Source organism: Podarcis tiliguerta (assembly GCF_965153285.1).
Source record: "Podarcis tiliguerta genome assembly, chromosome: 16".
Lineage (NCBI taxonomy): Eukaryota > Metazoa > Chordata > Lepidosauria > Squamata > Lacertidae > Podarcis > Podarcis tiliguerta.
The window spans coordinates 39,364,451-39,379,171 of NC_139549.1; the positions used below are offsets into that span (position 1 = coordinate 39,364,451).

The 14,721-nt window shown below is 46.0% G+C and overlaps 1 protein-coding gene and 1 long non-coding RNA gene across 4 annotated transcripts in view; one reads left to right on the forward strand and one right to left on the reverse strand.

Moving 5' to 3' along the window:
* Positions 1–7,563: 7,563 nt before the first annotated feature.
* LOC310666929 lies at positions 7,564–10,201 on the reverse strand. The gene is made up of 2 exons (XR_014506113.1): positions 9,778–10,201; positions 7,564–7,733 (listed from the first exon to the last, which is right to left on the reverse strand). It is a non-coding gene; the product is annotated as an uncharacterized lncRNA (long non-coding RNA).
* Positions 10,202–10,364: 163 nt separating this feature from the next.
* Positions 10,365–14,721, forward strand: part of ABCB9 (ATP binding cassette subfamily B member 9) — a 33,148-nt gene continuing 28,791 nt past the window's right edge. For 2 of the 3 annotated variants that reach the window (XM_083418263.1, XM_083418261.1), the window contains exons 1-2: positions 10,365–10,474; positions 11,507–11,651. The gene's annotated coding sequence lies outside the window, so the exon portion shown is untranslated. The remainder of the gene's footprint in view (positions 10,475–11,506; positions 11,652–14,721) is intronic. The other variant, XM_083418264.1, reaches the window with a different exon arrangement.

Here is a 14,721-nt window from a genome sequence, read left to right on the forward strand (position 1 = left end):
CCTTGGGAAGTTCTAGGACTTGATGTCTATGGTATGTGCTTGTGGTGGGGGATCTGTATGCACATCTGCACTATGGTAGGGTTGCCATATGTGTGGAATTTCCCAGGCATATCCAGAATACTGCAGTTGGCAGCAGCTTCAGCAAAAATGTCCGGGAAGATCCTGACCTATGGCAACCCATGAGGGCTGTGTCGTTTTTGCCGATTTGGCATAAAAATAGCTCAACAACTTTGTCGGAAAAAAGCTGTCCGGATTTGTCACTGTTTGAAATATGGCAACCCTACACTACAGGGCTATGGAAATGCCCGTCATGGGACCATAGGAAGCTGCCTTTATGCCAGGGATGGAGAACCTGCAGCCCTCAGACAGTGTTGGATTCCAGCTCCCATCAGTCCCAGACAGACAGGCCGGGGTCGGTTGTGGGCCCCCGTCCTACCTGGCCTGGTGGTGGCTGTCCACTCCAACTGATGGCGTGTCTCCATGGTTTCTTCAGCCTCATGCCTGAGGTCCTTTTAGCTAGAGATGTCAGAGACTGAACCAGGGGCCTTCTCAATGCAACACAGCTGCAGCACTGCTCAGTTGTGCTGTCGCCCTCATATCAGATTCTGGTCCCAGTTTCGCACTCTTAAGTGCCTTTTCTGCTAAGTCATCTTTGTTAAAGGCTCTAGTTTTCTCTGTTCCTTCTTTCTCAACACCCCCCCTGCTTCCGCCCAGCACTCTTATCCTGGATTTTCAGGAAAGAGGTGCAGCATTGAGTTCTCCTGGATCCTTGGCTGGCTTTGATGGAGGATGTCTCATGAATATAGCATGGACCTTGGGCAAGTGAGGGATCAGGCAATACGTCTCTCTACAGAGACACATTGCACCCTTCATGGCAGGGGTGGGCAAACCCTTTCAGCCTGAGGGCTACATTCCCTCCAAGACACATGCCAATGGTGGGTGTGGCCAGAGGCAAGAAGTAGGCGGAGTAACAGATGTTAATTTTACCTTTGTCCAGTATAGGTTATATTCCAGCCATGCAAAAGTCAGAGGTTTCGACATCTCTGCACCTTCCATCCAGGCAAGCAAGAGGCTTTAGCACACTTCAAGGACACATTCCAGCCACACAAAAGAGAACGATGTGGAGCATAGCCAAGGGGAAGATTCCTGAGGGCCAGATAAGAGATGCCTACCGGGTGGCGCTGTGGGTTAAACCACAGAGCCTAGGACTTGCTGATCAGAAGGCTGGCGGTTTGAATCCCCGCGACGGGGTGAGCTCCCGTTGCTCGGTCCCTGCTCCTGCCAACCTAGCAATTCAAAAGCACGAAGTGCAAGTAGATAAATAGGTACCACTCCGGCGGGAAGGTAAACGGCATTTCCGTGCGCTGCTCTGGTTTGCCAGAAGCGGCTTAGTCATGCTGGCCACATGACCCAGAAGCTGTACGCCGGCTTCTTCAGACCATAAAGCGAGATGAGCGCCACAACCCCAGAGTTGTCACGACTGGATCTAATGGTCAAGGGTTCCTTTACCTTTACCTTTTTAGAGGGCCTGACATTTCCCCACCCCTCAGTCATGGGACCCTGCTCAGTACATGCCAGTTCATTCAGCATTGGGGCCTAGTTCCTTCACTGTGATGCTGAGATGTGGTTGCCATTCCAGCTGGCCTCTGTTATCATTCTTATTAGTTTGTGCACAGTCTCTTTGATTGATGGGGTGTGTATCTGTGAACTTTATCTGAATGGACAAGGAGAGGAGATAGCAACCGTTTGCAAAACCTTTGGAGTTTCAGCAAAATGGTGCATGTTATAAGCCAAAGACCATAGCCTTAATTTTGAACCTAAACCAAGAGTAGTGCAAAGGTGTGGGGCAAGGTGTGGCATACGTGCAGGGGGCGGAGGCTGGGCTTTTGTCATGGAACCTCCAAAGTGATGGTCACTAACCTCTCTGCAATAGCACCTGCCCTCTGTGATGCCAGCATGACAACTGACTGACTGTTTTGGATTTGATGTTCCTAGGACCTTTCCCAGAGTCTGTCCAGGGCAAGACGCACATCCTCGCCGTAACTGATTACTATACGAAGTGGGTTGAGGCCATCCCTCTGCAGAAGAGGGACGCTCTGTGTGTGGCCAAAGGCCTCGCCTCCTTATTCTACAGGTGTGCTCCATTTGTGCTGATTTTTAGTTTGATGTAGGTGATAAGTGGGCTGAATAGCAAAATACTCACTATTAAGACAGGTAGGAGAGGGCCGGGATGTTGCAGGATCTCCTCAGGACGTGTGTGTGTGTGTGTGTGTGTGTGTGTGTGTGCATGAGAGAGAGAGAGAGAGAGAGAAGAATCAGAATCAACCCGTTTTCTGCACATGCCTGCTTCAGGCAGGTCAGGGATCCTGTTCTGGAGGTGCTATTTATTTATTATTTGTACAGTTCACACCTTAAAATGCACTGGCCTTTGCCAACTTGCTGCCTTCCAGGTTATTTGGGCTGCAACTCTTATCTTCCTTAGTTGGCATGGTCATGTGGTGCCAGGACTGATGGGAATTGTAGTTCAAAATATCTGGAGGGCAGCATGCTGGTGGCGGCTGAGATATGCCACAAAAGTCAATCAGAAAGCTTAAAACCAGCATGACAAAATAACCTTTATGATCTGTTCAGCATTGTATTTGTGAATGGTTTTTATGTTGGTTATCTTTTTGTTATTATTTCCACCCCTTTGTGTGCAAAAGCAGCATCTTAAAGCCTGCTGGATTAGCGCAAGAGCAAGGAGCAAGAGCCTGTGACCCACTAGATGTTGCTGGACTACAATTCCCACTATCCCTGACCATTGGCCATCCTGGCTGCACCGACTGATGGAAGTTGTAGTCCAACAACATCTGGAAGACCACAGGTTGCCCATTCCTAGATGAGAGCGTTTCATGGGAAGCAAATGTTTCAATCCTATTTATAGAAACCCACTCAAGCCTCTGTACTGTATGCCAGTACAAAACTCTGTGTCTTGTATTACTGTTGCTATTGATGTATTTTGTATGCCTTTTATTAATTAGGTTCGGGGCATCCAAGAATATTTTCTGCAGCTTGAGCTGGGACTTCTGTGAAGAGGTAGGTCAGATGTCAGCTTTGTAAGAGCATGAAGGCCATTCCTGTTTTCAGGAAACCCAGAGTAAAGGAAAAGGTTCAAGGGGATAAAACTCAACCATAAAAAACTATGTAAGAGCAACTGCTCTCTGATGTTTTAATTTATGTTTTTAAATTTTGTATGTTGTTGTTTTTTTACAAAGCCACTTTGAGACATGGGAAAAGCAGGCTGCAATTTTTAAAAATGAATATTTGATATAATAAAGTATTTAACACGTTTTCAAGTTCTTATTTTAAAAAAGCATTGTAGCTGCAAAAATTAAAAACAAGCATCTTGATGCATCACTAGAATGAACATTCACGTAAGGCAAGGTTTGGTGTTGTTTTTCACTAGAATAAACAGGCATGGAGGACTTTTGGCCACAGTGTTTCTTTGTCACCACTGACAGTTTCACTTGTAAATATATTGAAAACAAACACACTGAGCCTCTCAGCCCAATATAGTAAAACAACCGTGGCATAACACCATGTCACCACTTCAAAACAATTCTTATACTCATAGCAAGGGGAAAGAGCAAAAAATAGAAGCCTTTACACATCCACCTTCATAGCTGCAAGAGGAGGACACACTAGAGCAGGGATGGGAAACGTCTGGCTCTCCAGAAGTTTGGGGTTCTAACTACCATCATCTCCAGCCAGCATGGTGAATAATTAAGAATGAGCCATCAGTATATAGAAACTTAAGTTAAACATTTAAGTTAATCTCAAACCCTCCAAATGTCCAGATAGGCATCCACACATGAAATACATTCAGCTGCAGCCAGGACCATGAGGTTCTCCAACCATAGTGCATAGTGGATGGTGAGCATTTATCCTTCCAGCTAGAAGTCTCTTAGCAACCAGAAGGGATGGTGGAAGTTGGAGACAAAAATAAATGGAGGGCCACAGGATCCCCACATCTTGACATTTATATAATTATGTATCATACCCCCAACTTGGCTGGTGCTCTTTTTCAGGAAACCAAAATTTATTTAAGGCATTTATATACCATAGAATCATTGGCATTTCTAAGCAATGTCTTTATAATTTCTAAGTGATGAAACTTTTATTAAATTTATTTGTTTGCAAACCTCAGAGTGAATACAGAGTTCAAACCTGGGCTGAAATATTTTCTAGGTACAAAAAACTAAAGCAAGCTCTGGACATGTGCACCCAGCTTTAAGTGGTTTTCATTCTGCCTGCAGGTGACCAGAATTTTATCAGAAAGATGGAACATCTCCCAGATTCTGACCCCAGTCAACTGCACAGTCCTGGACAGTCGGACCAATGAGCTTTTGAAATCCTCCCTCTGCAATGTTGTGAACGAGAAACCAAGCGAGTGGGATGAATCTCTTGACCCGGTTCTGTTTGATTTCCGTACGTCTGTCAGCTCTGTGACCAAGTACACCCCCTTTTTCCTCCTGTATAACAGATACGTCTGCCTGTCCTCAGAGGTAACTCTCTGTTTGAAAGTAAAATCCAGAAAACTGCTTCAAGAGAGGTTTAACGGGGGGCAGGGGTCATGGAGGGAATCAGCGCTCCTAGATAAGAACCCCTGCTTCATCAGATGTGTGAAATATGTGGAACGGGATTTATTATTTAATTTCTATACCATTTAATATATTTAAAAATTCTCTTAAGTGGTGTACAGAAATCCTGAAGCAACAATAGATAACTTACAAAAGTGAAAGAATGTCTATATTTGGGTTGCTCTGTGTTCAAGGCAGCCTCAGCAACTGGCAATTCTGGGCCAAGTCTGATGCCATGCACACAGCTACATAAGTAGTGATAATCTTATGTAATCTGATGGTCAGTGTCTGCAAAAGCTCCTTTGGCTCAGCTGCAGCCCCACCCATGACACAATTTATTTATCAGTATGTTATTTGTTATTTATTAAATGTGTATCCCTTCCTGCCCCCTGAAGGAGCTCAGAGCAGCAAACACAAATGAAGTAACACTTAAAACGTCTGACAACAATTCCAGTACAAATGCAGACTGGGAAAGCTCTCCCCTTAAAAGGCTTATTGGAAAGGGGAGGTCTTCAGTAGATGCTGAAAAGGTGATGCCAGGCTAGTACATAATGGGAGAGAATTCCATGACGCTAAAAGCCTGGTTCTTGTATTGTGCAGAACAAACCTCCTGATAAGGTGGAATTTGCAGAGGGCCTCTCTACTGCAGAACGCAGTAGCCACAGGTGGGTGTAGCACAGCCAAAATGGATTCGTGGGTCAAATGGGGAGGCCAGATTAGGCCCCCACAGGCCAGCAGTTCCCCACCTCTGTGCAGTGAACTTAAGAATGAACCCTGCTGGATCAAGCCAAAGGTTTCTCCAGTCCTACATCCTGTCTTGTGCAGTGGCCAACCAGACTCAACAAATTCAATTCTGTCTGTGGTTCTTATGTAAAGCCATTAAAACTCCAGGTTAAAACTCTGGATACGACTTGCAAGGGATACAGGGAGGAAGAGGGCTGTTTGCCATCCTGTCCTGCTTGTGGACAGCTCCCCCCAGACCAGAGTAGTCCAATGTGCGGCCTGAGGGCTATGACCCTCAAGGCCTTTTTTGGTGGCCCTTGGCAACATTTAACACCCCAAGCCCTGATGCTGCCTTCCTAAAGCTGGGTAAGCCAGGCACTGTGCTTTGGGAAGAAGGAGTGAGGAACAGCAAACAGTGGGTTTTCCCAGGGAGGACGGAGAGACAAAAAACCCACAACCCTTGCCTAGAAATCATGGGACAAAGAAGTGTGGATGAGCCCTGTGTCTAGAGGAGTCTTTTCAGCCCCTCCTGGAGATGCCATAGACCTTTTGCAAATGCAGCATGTGCTCTATCATTGAGCACTTAACCAGCTCGTTCTGCTGCACCTCTTAAAGCCAGCCTGAGTCTTGCCAACCGATTGTAAAAACAATAAATTAGTGATACAAAGCATTCCAAATATTACAGCTCTTGGCCAAAGGCCACCACAGTCAAATAAAACAGCAGCAGCAACAACAGTGGCATCAAATCCTCACTGAAGGCCGGTGGGGGGGGTGTATTAGCAGGGGTCTGTCAGCCAGATGCCACAGTGTTGAGTCATTTGCCAACTTGGGTTCCAAATCCCCCCCTGCCCCCCACATCTCACCTTCATTGTTTCTAGGCTGAATGCATCAAGGACTCCTCCAAAGAGCAAGGTGCTAGTCCCTTCCAAACCAGCGTCCTCCCGTCATTTACCGCTGCTGTTCAGGAGCAACAGAATGCAGTGAAAGAGATTGTAAGTGCCTTGGCTGCCAGATATTCACCGCATTTGCATGTAAGAGGGGTGCCTGCCATTAGCCCAAATTCACACTAGGCTAATATCAACAGTGGGTGTGGCCACCACATAGTCTTGCACACACTTTTGTGCAGTGCGTACACACACACACACACACACGTATTACAAAGCACACAGCCCCTCTCCCTCCTGATCTGTGCAATGATTGTCCCTTCCAACTCTATTATTCTATGATCTGGTGACAGAGGAGGGACAGTTTGCATTCCTATCAGGGCACCTTGCTCCAATGTTTACTTTACTTTGCAAAATAAAATAAAATGCCACCAAAATTGGTGAAGGAGGTGACTTAAGGGGGCAGAAAAATTTGCTTGATCAGATGTGTTTGTCTCCAGCTCCCATCAATCCTAACCATTGGCTGTGTTAGCTGAAATTGATGGGGGTTGGAGTCCCACAACACCCAATGTGGCATGGTGAGTGGAGATGGTGATATTTTGTTCTGATTCCCACTGCCGGGAATATGAATTTCTATTTCTATTTAAAACACTCCATTTTTAAATAATCGCAGTCAACATTTTTACGTTCCTTCCTACTCTGTTCTCCCATCCACCTTCCTGTTCAGCTCTTGGAACTGTCTTACTTATCTGTCCTGCTTGAATCATGAACACTTTTTTCAGTGCACTTTAACAGATAATGGTGGGGAGATCTGGGTTCGAATTTCCCACTCAGCTGAATGGCAGTCCTTCAGCAAGTCCTTATTTCCCAGCCTAGCCTACCTCAAAGGGTTGTTCTGAGGGTAAACTATGTTATCCAGAGATCCATGGAAGAAGTGTGGGATAAATGAATGGAGGGGGGAGTGAATAAAATGAATTTGAAGCTGCTGTTACAGGCCCTGAGCCCTCTGGGTAGGGTGGGTTAGTTATCTAAATGAGTACATGAACACTAGGCCCATCCTGTCCTTCGCAGGTTATTGCCAACATGGCTGCCGCATATAAACAGGAACAGAAAAGTATGAAGAGGAAAACAAAAGGACTCTCGTCTCTCACTTACAAAATGGAGGATGGTGTTTTTGATACTCATGAAGATCAGGCCCTGAAAAAGCTGAAGAAGAACCAATTTGTGTCATTTCAAATTGAGACTGTCTTACCTCCGGAACAGAGTATACCCAGCATGAAGAAAACTGGCTGAATGCTATTGTGTGACTTTAGTTTTTATAGATGTATATACTGATATGTCATGAAATATATGCTTTAATCAAGACTTGGAGTCCGGCAGTTTCTTGAAAATGGCCCCTCTGATACCAAAGGACACAGTATCTTGAACTGAGCCATCCATGAGCATCTTCTGCACAGCACCTGCATATTTTTTAGTGTTGGAAATTTCACTTCAAATTCCACATCAGCTACAAAAACACAGAATGGCCTTGGTCATGCCCCTAATCCTTATGTCATGTTGGTCATGCCCCTAATCCTTAGTAGTTCCTTATGTACTAGATTCCTGATTGTCCCTGGGCAGGCACAGAAATTCAGAAAAATCCAACATCCTGTGAATTTTATTTTCTATTCAGCTTCTAGGTCCAAAGACTGTGAAGATGAACTTTAAAGTCTATCAGCAATCCTTGGTGAAATCTCAGAAACTAGAGGGGTGGGATTTATTAGGGACTATCCTTGAGTGCCCTGCTTGGCTCTTCACCCCTTTTTCAGAGGTCGGATGCCTCTGACCACCAGCTGCTGGGGACCTCAAGGGGCCGTTGCGCTCATGCACTGCTTGTGGGTTGCCTGCTTGAGAACAGAATGCAGGGCTAGAGGAGCCGTTAGTCTGATCCAAGAGGACTCTTTATGTACTTGATTTGGCACCAGTAAACTGAATCACACACTTAATTTGCATAACTTCAGTGTTACATGTTTGTTTGTTTGTTTGTCCTATGCTGACCTATACCCATAGATCCCAGGGTGATTCACAATTTAAAATCACAATATGGAAAATGGAAAACACAAGAAAAATGAAAGCAAAGGCAACCCAGTAATTCCTCTTTACACAGCACATTTTAAAAGGGCATCAGATGTCAAAGGGCTTGGCCCTGCTTTGGTCCAGTGGGTTCACTCGCTGGATCATCCGCTTGTCGTGGTGAGTGGGCTTGCATGTTCCTATGACCCTTGTGAGCGAAGCCATCAGGATTCTCGTACTCTCAAGGGGGTAAGGTCAAAGGGGAGGAGCTAGACAAAGAATGATCTAAGAAGTTCTCAACAGCAGAACAGTCAGATAATAACAAGTGGTATGTTACAACAGCTGTGAGGGTGGAGGAAGGCTGCAGCAGATAGGAATCCATCGGAATAGAGCCTTACTGCAAAGACTGTGTGTGTTGGTCAGCTTGCACTGATCTACACACATAAAACAAATTCATGCACAGGCATCTTCCAATAACCCATCCCAAGCCCAAACAATTTTCATGGTGATTGACAAATGGTAACGGGCAGTACTGTGAAATCTGGAAGCCCCTAGTCATGAACTGGCACATGGGCAGTGGATACAGATTCAGTCATTCTGACTCAAGGAATGAGGCAGTTCAGTAGTTCGGCAGCTGTATGCATGACTGAGCAGTCCTGTTTAGGATCCACATGCAGCTCACCCCAAATAGGGGGAGGGGCTAGAAAAGGTGCCCTAAACATAGTCTGCCTCCCTTTTTGCCTGACTGGATTACCGGGCCCAATGGGGTCACCAGTGGTCATAAAAGACAATAGAGCTTTTGAACATGGAATATACAGACTGTTGGATAACACAGATAATGAGCATCCCAAATGCAGGACTGCCATCATTGCAAGAGAGTTGTGACGTTTTAACATCGATATTGCAGTGCTTCAAGAAAAGAGCAGAAGAGGGGCAACTGAAGGAAGAAAAAGGAGGCTACACATTCTTCTGGAATGTTCTTGGTCTACCTGAACAAGAACATTGAAGACATGGAGTAGGCTTTGCAATCGAAAACAATCTTGTGTCAGAAGTCCCTACCAGCACTAATGAGCGACTTTCAAGCCTTCAAATAAAACTTGCCCAAACCCAACAGGCTACTATTCTGAACTCTTATGCACCAACACTGGATGTCGATGAAGACATTAAAGAAAAATGGTATTCTCAGCTGGATGCCATCCTATCAGAGATGCCAAAGGAGGATAAAATTATCCTCCTGGGTGATTCTAATGCAAGAATTGGGTGAGATTTCAATTTGTAGCCAGCTGTCTGCAACTATTGGGAAAGAAGGAATTGACAACAGCAACCAGAACAGAATCTTACCTTTTACTATATGTGCAGCTCACAATCTTGTTATTACCAACACACTTTCAACAAAAAAATACATTTAAAACATCATGGAGGCACTCTCGGTTGAACCACTGGCACCTCTTAGACTATGTAATTGTCAGAGCAGAAAATCGCTGTGATGTGCTCCTTACCAGAGCTATGATGATGATGACTGCTGGACAGATCACCGATTAATACATTCCACCAATGGCTATCAAGATTATACCTAGGAAGGAAACTAAGGCACAAAATGAACACTCAAGCCCTTCAAGATCCCATTTAGTGGGACTGCTTCCAAACGACTCTTAAGGACCACCTGCTTTCAGAGTTCCCTGATAACACTGAGGAACACTGGACCAACCTAAAAAATTCTATTATTGCAGCCTGTGAACAAACTATTGGATACCAAACCAAGAAACACCAGGACTGGTTTGATGAGAATGACAGTGAGATTGAACACGTTATTGACAAGAAAAAGGAAGGCCCTTCAGATCTGGAGGTTTTTAAGTAGATGGCCATCTGTCATGGATGCTTCAGCTGAGATTCTTGCATTGCAGGGAGTTGCAGGATGAGGTCCCTTCCAACTTTACACTTCTAAGATTCTGTGAGATGGAGGTGACTGAAAACAGCTTCAGCATGGACTTGATGACCCTGGGGGATCCCGTCTATGAATTGACAAGATCACCAGCTGCAAAGGTGGGAGGAGGCGTGGCCTGATGATGCAGTCCCGGGAATGCCCCGCCCACTTCCGACCTTGTCCTGGAGAGTCTCGGAGCCGCCGCCGGCCGGTCCCGCTGCTTCGCCCACCGCCTGCGCAGCCAGGATCCTGCGCGCTGCCTTGGTCTGCAGGTAAGAGCCGCGCCTTCCTCTCGCTCCGCAGGCGCGCAGCGGGGGGCCGGTCCTTCCTCGCCCCCCCCCCCCCGGGGAGCTTCGGGATGTGGCTCCTTTTCCTCCCGGTCCCGATCTCTCTCCCGATCCCAGAGCCCCGGGGTGGTCCAGCCCTGGGAAGCTGCTTTCCATTTCATGCCACCCTCCCCCCCCCCGACGCAAGTGCGAGGCAGCGCTTAATCCGACGCTGCCTTTGCAACCAGATCCCAGCAGCCGGCCTTTTCCTCCTCCGAGATTCGACTCGGAGCGAAGTCTGAGTAAGCAGAGCCGCAGCTGAGCCCTTCGAGCCGGGGCCAAGAGGACAGCTGGCCCTGGACCAGGCAGGTCCGAGTTCAAGACATGCGGAAAGGTCTGGGGCTGCCTTGCTCCCAGTGATGGAGTTGAGAAATCTCACAAGGCAGGCAAGACCAGCCATGCCTACTCCGAGGAAAGCCCTAGCTGAGTGCGTACTGCTTCCCTTCCCCAAATGTGGCAGGTCAGCAGCCCGGCTGTGTTCCGCGGAGCGGGGCCCCAGACACTTGCCCTGAAGGCAGCAGCACAGAATATTCCATGGCCTCTTACTCTCGCTGGCAGCAACTGACCCAGGCAGAAAAGGGCTTCTCCCAATGATTGGTACCCGAGACCCTTAAACAAAATGAACTCACAGACGTCAGGGATTGAACCTGCCACGTATAGCAGACAGTCTCCTATTATGCCATGGCACCTTCCCTTAAATTGCCATTTATATCTGCTTAAATTGAAGCTCTGTGGACATAGTTGTTGTCTCTTGACCTCCCCTGCCTTGCATGTTTATTGTGAGGATGAAGACAGGGATATTTTCATACAGACCACAGTAAGCCCACAATTTAGGCGCATTTAACTCATGCACATCCAGCTTTACATGCATACCAATTTATTTTTTTTAAGGGGGTGGGGGGGTGGGGAAAATGACTTTGGCAATTCCACCTGCCATTGAACCTGGTGGGTTTTGACTAGATGTGATTTTGGCTGCAGGTGCAATCCCTGGAACGTAAGTTGTGGGCTGTATGTTAGAGGTGAACATTTTGCTGTATGCAAAGGTGGGGGAAAAACACCATTGATTTAGAGTCCAAAACTGGAACTTCCAGATGTGTGCAGAGCGATTTCACCTTTGCTGCTGGTAAGTCACAGCTGCCCCCAGACATTTGGGAATAGGAAGGGAGCCCCTTTCATTTGCAAAATGACTGAGCATTTGCAAGAAGACACAAGCAAAATGAACTTTGGGGTCCCAGGTTTTAATAATCCTCCAGGGCAACCTACTTCACTGTTGATCAGCTTCTGCCATCGGGAAGCTCTTCCTAATACTGAGTCTAAATCCCTTTTCTACGTTTTGAATCCATTGGTTGCTGGTCTTGCCCTCTGCAGCACCAGAAACCAAAGTTGCTCCATCATCTATGGGACATCTGTGTGACTGAAGATGACCTCAAGTACCCAGCCCCTTTCAACCTTTTCTCTGCAAGTCATTCACCACCTTTCTCCTATAGAAAAGTGTTTTTGTTTTTGCACGGAGATGCTTGCTCTGGCTGAGTTTCTCTCATCCTCTGTTACGTTTTGAATCTGTTGCAAAGTGTTTTGGCACCTTGGCTGCCAGGGTGCTGCATAAAGACCACAGGAAACTGCCTTATTAGCAACTCGGGGCAGATTAATTCCCCATCTCCGCCATTTGACTGTCAGCTCCAATAACTCCCTCCCGGCACAGAGAGGGGTCTTCCACAATACCTGCTATTGGATCCTTTTATCTGGAGAAGCCAGGGATCGATCCTGGGAGTTTCTGCGTGAAAGGCAAGGTGTTTTACTGAGCTAAGGAGGTCCATCCCTAGCAGACTGTGGATAACACAGATATATTTTCCAAACTGAGCAATGCCACAATAAAAACCAGACAACATTTAATTGCCTGTTAGGAGTATATTAAAAGGAGAACAGCAGGTGAGTGTTAAATGGAGCTGGTAGATTTATTGGGCTTCTTTAGGCTTTTCTGCAGGAAGATCGTACTATTTGAATATTTTCCCCCTGTAGATTTATCATAAGTGGGATGACTTGGCAGATTCCTCTGGATATTTAGCTGAGCTGGTCAGTGTTTACTATGCTGTTAACAAGCCTAATTGTTTTGACCAGAAGTTTGGCAAAAACATACTCTAGATCTAGTGAGCCTTTCCACCATAATTTGATGACAAACACCCCCCCCCCAAAAAAATATGTTTGTGTGTGTATAACCAAAGATTGTGGACTTTAAAACAGCTAAACCGTTTCCTGATTTTGAAGCTGCAGTGATGGTAAAACATTGAGCAGATTAATAGTTGTCTGTTATATAGACGTTAACAGCAAAGCAGCTCTGTTTTAGGGTGGGGGTAGCACCATACTCATTCTTTTGTGTTTGAATAACTAGGATTTTAGTCTTTTTTTATAAATTGGTGTAATTTTGATTCTAGCATATGTTCCAAGCCCAACTTTGAAATATGAGAGTCTAGATTCAGGCCTGGATTATATGATGGCAATAAGGTATCTCTGAGCATATGCAGGGTTCTGCTCTTTACCACCAAGTAGCTCATCCTGCCTTCAGACATTTAGGATAAGATACAATCAAGGTGGTTATGGTAGGCTTCAAATTCTGAATAATAGAATTTACAAAACTGTAAACGTTTTGTGGATTGCACTGTTTTTGTAAAATGATGGGTTTCAATAAGCCTTGTTTTTCGGTGTAAAAAGACTAAGGCCAGCAATAATAATAATAATAATAATAATAATAATAATAGATGCCCAAAATATGTGCCGTGTCATAAATAGCAGTACTCAGAGTTGACACTGCTGTGTGCATATGTGAGTGTGTTTTAGAATTCATTTTTCCCCTTTGAAGCATCCCCCCACCTTTCCTCAATTCTCCAGTCCTTGTATTTGACTAAAGAAGTTAAAATATATTGATGAGGATTCTTGATTCTACAACCTGAGCAAAAAAATGGCAACATGACACCTCAAATATGCTGCCTAAAGGGCACCTGATCTGTTACGCTGAGAGAGACAAAGCTCAAGGATGTGATGTTGGTAGGTTTTCTTCATTGCAGCTAAAATAAAAACGAATGTTTTTTGCAGGGGTGGAAGAGAGAAAGGGGCCCAGACATTGCGGAAACTTAATTGAGAGTCAAGAGATGACTAATGGTCAGAGCAGCCTTCCGCAGCCTGGTACTCTCTCCAGGTGTTTTGCACTACAACCCTTCTCAGCCTGAGCCAGTGCAGCTAATCAGGGGTGGTGGGAGACATGGGCCAAAACATCTGGAGGGCACCAGCCAGGCAGGGGAAGCCTGAGTTATAGTGCCAGGCTAATTCAGTCACAGAGCTCACTAGGTAACTCTGAGCTGATCACTTCTTTCAGTCTACTCTCACAGGGGGGTGTTGAGGATAAAATTGGAAGGAGGGGATCATGTGTACCTTTGAATTCTGTGAAGGTAGGGTCAGATGCATATGTAATAAAAATATAACCCCTGCACACAATTATACCTAAGTCGGTTTAAAAAGTTGGGCTGTTACCCAAGTAACGACCCAAGCTTTCTCAGTCAATTATGTGCGTGCTAGGACTGTGTACAGACACCCACTCCGATTTCCCCTCTGGTGGATGTGGTCCCTTGTTGTTGTTTAGTCGTTTAGTCGTGTCCAACTCTTCGTGATCCCCTGGACCAGAGCATGCCAGGCACTTCTGTCTTCCACTGCCTCCCGCAGTTTGGTCAGACTCATGTTTGTAGCTTCGAGAACACTGTCTAACCATCTCGTCCTCTGTCGTCCCCTTCTCCTTGTGCCCTCCATCTTTCCCAACATCAGGGTCTTTTCCAGGGAGTCTTCTCTTCTCATGAGGTGGCCAAAGTATTGGAGCCTCAGCTTCACGATCTGTCCTTCCAGCGAGCACTCAGGGCTGATTTCCTTCAGAATGGAGAGGTTTGATCTTCTTGCAGTCCATGGGACTCTCAAGAGTCTCCTCCAGCACCATAATTCAAAAGCATCAATGTGGTCCCTAGAGCAGGACAAATTGCCCTGTTCTGTCCCAGGGGCTACCCACCCCATATCTGTTCCCAGGGTGGGGGCAGGTGATGCGGCCAACATCACATGGGATGGGATCCTTCTGCTTATTAGCTGGTAAGCAAGAAGAGTCCAATGCAGAAAAGCTGCTTGCAAAGCGGCCCCTGCACCCCACAGGACTGATC